Raw genomic sequence first — 4,220 nt, forward strand, 5'->3', positions numbered from 1 at the left:
AGTGTTATATGTCAAGCATTTCTTTCTTTTAATTTTGGTGATTATGGCTTACAGCTAATGAAAACCCAAAATTCAGTATATCAGAAAATTAGAATATATTAGTTCAATATTGTAGACTTACGGGGGTTGATTTGCTAAAGCACCTTGTCAGCAAATGGTCACAGTTCCTTGCATGACCAACTACTTTTAGATGGAGAAGGTATTTACTAAAGCACTCAGTCAACAAATAGACACAATTCAGGATTTACTAATGAAATGAGTTCACCTCTTAGAACCAGGAGAACAAAGAAAAATCTTTTTAATGACATGATCTCAAGCAATTTATGCTTCCTATACATATGTTGAACATTTTAAAGAATAACTGCTTTAAAAGAATCTTAAATTTGTCTGTATAAAGTCATGTATTTTAAAAAGATCCAAACAGGCATTGACTTCACCTAGTTCAAACATCTCTGCAGTGACAGGACTGAGCATGCCCAGACCAGGAAAACTAAAGAGTGCCTTCACTCTGTTGTTTTTTGTGAAGTGATATAGTGAATGCCTTTGTTGGCAAGCCTGGAAATGTTGAAAAGATTGTACCTTTTTTCATGAAAGTGTGATTATTAAAGGCTAATGTTTATATATACACTATATTGCCAAAAGTATTGGAACGCCTGCCTTTACACGCACATGAACTTTAATGGCATCCCAGTCTTAGTCTGTAGGGTTCAATATTGAGTTGGCCCCCCCTTTGCAGCTATAACAACTCTTCTGGGAGGGCTGTCCACAAGGTTTAGGAGTGTGTTTATGGGAAAGTTTGACTGTTCTTCCAGAAGCGTATTTGTGAGGTCAGACACTGATGTCATACGAGAAGACTTGGCTCATGGTCTCCACTTGAATTCATCCCGAAAGTGTTCTATCGGGTCTAGTCAGGACTCTGTGCAGGTCAGTCAAGTTCCTCCTCCCCAGACTCGCTCATCCATATCTTTATGGACATTGATTTATGCACTGGAGCGCAGTCATCTTGGAATAGGAAGGGGCCATCCCCAAACTGCTCCCACATAGTTGGGATGTTTTGGTATGCTCACGCCTTAAGAGTTCCCTTCACTGTAATTAAGGGGCCAAGCCCAACCCCTGCAAAACAACCCCACATCATAATCCCCCCTCCACCAAACTTTACACTTGGCACAATGCAGTCAGACAAGTACCGTTCTCCTGGCAACCACCAAGCCCAGACACATCCATTGGATTGCCAGACAGAGAGGCGTGATTGACTCCAGAAAACATGTCTCCACTGCTCTAGAGTCCAGTGGCGGCGTGCATTACATCACTGCATCCAATGCTTTGCATTGCACTTGGTGATGTAAGGCTTGGATGCAGCTGCTCAGCCATGGAAACCCATTCCATGAAGCTCTCTACGCACTGTTGTTGTGCTAATCTGAAGGCTATACAAAGTTTGGAGGTCTTTAGCTATTGACTCTGCAGACAGTAGGCGACTTCTGCACACTGTGCTTCAGCATGCGCTGACCCCGCTCTTTCATTTTACGTGGCCTACAACTTCATGGCTGAGTTGCTGTTGTTCCCAGTCGCTTCCACTTTGTTATAATACCACTAACAGTTGACCGTGGAATATTTAGTAGCAAGGAAATTTCACAGATGAACTTCTTGCACAGGTGGCAACCTATCACGGTACCATGCTTGAATTCACTGAACTCCTGAGAGCGACCCATTCTTTCACAAATGTTTTTAGAAGCAGTCTGCATGCCTAGGTGCTTAAATTTATATACCTGAGGCCATGGAGGTGATTGGAACATCTGAAACCAATGATTTGGAGGGGTGTCCCAGTACTTTTGGAAATATAGTGTATGTATATATATATAGATATATATATATCTATATATATATTTAACGGTATACTGTGACTATAGAACTGTTACTATGCACAGAAACACCAACATAGATTTTCTAGGAACTTTTTAATTTCTTTTATAGTTTTACATCACTTAGGTTTTTTGCTTCTTATACAATACTCTTTTTTTCTAAATTTTTAAATAATGCTAGTCCCGTCTTTTATTCTCTGAAGTATATAAACTTATGTATGTACTTCCATGTGCATTAAACATGCCCAAACTTTTGAGATATATTAACTAAATGGTTGAAAAAACAAAAATCCAGTTCCAAACTCCCACAGCTGTCTTCATGTACCACACACAATACCAGTGCTGAACCAAAATTTAAAGGAATACAAATGTTGCGCTGCGTTACTAAATTTGATGTGTGTTGGTTCTATATATCCCAATACAAAGGATCGTAATATCATTCCAAAACATGTTATATGTGTCCCAACATCATAAATACACCTAAAATTATGAAAAAAAATTCAGATGGTGACACCACTATTCTGCAGTGACACAATAAAGAAAAAATATAAATTAATATATCAATAAGCATAGATCCGGATGGAAGCCCACGGACTATATGTAAATTTCCAAATAAAATAATTAGTAATGTGCAGGAGAGTTCCACCATCATTGCAAATCTTGTCTTATGTTTTCACTCGTAAATGTCAATAAGTAGCCTTGTGAATTCCACACCAACACCACTTGCAGCTTCTTACCAAATGATAAGGCCCCAAATTATAGGTGGTCTTATAAAAGCATGTTGTCAGTAATCATCCATCACCAGCCATGGAACCATATGGCATATTACAGCAACAGGCTGATCAATGGCACTCAGGAACTCCAGGGTACTTCAGCAGGGATCCACTGTTTGCAGCCCCACTCCACCATGTACATTAACCCCTTTGCGCCGGCCGCACACAAATGTGCGGCCGCCTGGCGTCTGGGCCTAGACGCCGAGCGGCCACACATTTGCGTCCATGTAACTAAATACATATGTGCTGAGAGCGTGCGCCCTGCGCGCTCCCAGCACACGTGTGGTACTCACGGAAAGGTCCCGGTCCGCTCTGTCGAACGGGACCTTTCCCGATCATGTGACCGCCGTGACGCGTCATCACGGCGGTCACATGATTCCTAAACCACACCCCAACTGCCCCGCCTCCCGGCATCTGAATCTCTTAAAGGGCCGGGAGGAGTCGGCGGGAAGGGGTTAAAGGATAGGTTCACCTTTAGGAACATGTTACATGTTCCTCCCCTTTTCAGGGTGGTACATGTAACATGTTCCTATATCCGTGGTGGGGGGGGGGGGAGTTGGATAATACTATGATTCTTTGTATTGAGATACAGATAGGCAATACACATCTGTTTTTTAACACAGCTCTACATTTGTATTCCATTTGAAATATATTGCTTGTTACATTGAGCCTACTCAGGGACTTAGGGCTGGTTCACACCACAGAGTTGCAGTCTATAGGCATGTGACAGCACAGTGGCTCAGTGGTTAGCACTACAGCCTAGCAGCACTGGGGTTGCTAGTTCAAATCCCAACCATGGCACTACCTGTATGGTATTTGCATGTTCTGCCTGTGTTGGTTTTCTCCCACACTCCAAAAACATGCTGGTAGTTGTTTTGGCTCCTGTCTAAATTATCCTTAGTATATGGATGTGAATTAGGGACTTTAGATTGTACGCTCCTTGAAGGCAGGGCCTTATGTGAATGTACAATATATATGTAAAGCGCTGTACAAATAGGTGGCGCTATAAAAGTACCTGAACTAATAAAAATGCATCTGCTCTTTTAGTAGATGTCGGCTTTGTTGTTTTCATTCTGCTGTCATTGGGGAATCACTGCTGACAGCAGAGATGAGTCTCTGGTTGTTTTAATGCCAGCAGGTGCCATCTCCTAACAACCCACAGAATTTGCAGGCAATAATGCATGTCAGTGCGTTTAGGAGGTGCCTGGCCATGTCCCAGTGTAGGTCCATGCAGAACATATTCATCATGTTCTAATTTGGTGGGCTGGACAAGAACACACTGCACTGGGGTGAACTACAGCCTTTGGAATAGATGGGAAATATTGGACATCTCTTTTGGGTGATGACTGTGCTTGTCAGCAATTTGGGTGAAGCAGCCCTCACAAATGTGAGATTTCCTGCACTGTACCCTGCACATCCAAGGACTTACAATGCACATTTTTTTTTTCTTTTTTAGCACTGAGCATTCCCAGGGACTTGGACATTTCACATTTCCTGGCGCACCGTTTAGCTAAAGGTTCTGTAGCCAGAACAAAACACGGCATTCTCCTTTTCATCCTCACCTGTGTAGGACCAGATGGATCGTGCA

The sequence above is a fragment of the Staurois parvus genome, unplaced genomic scaffold, assembly GCF_062004578.1.
Source record: "Staurois parvus isolate SC_StPar_1 unplaced genomic scaffold, SC_StPar_1.0 ptg000249l, whole genome shotgun sequence".
Classification (NCBI taxonomy): domain Eukaryota; kingdom Metazoa; phylum Chordata; class Amphibia; order Anura; family Ranidae; genus Staurois; species Staurois parvus.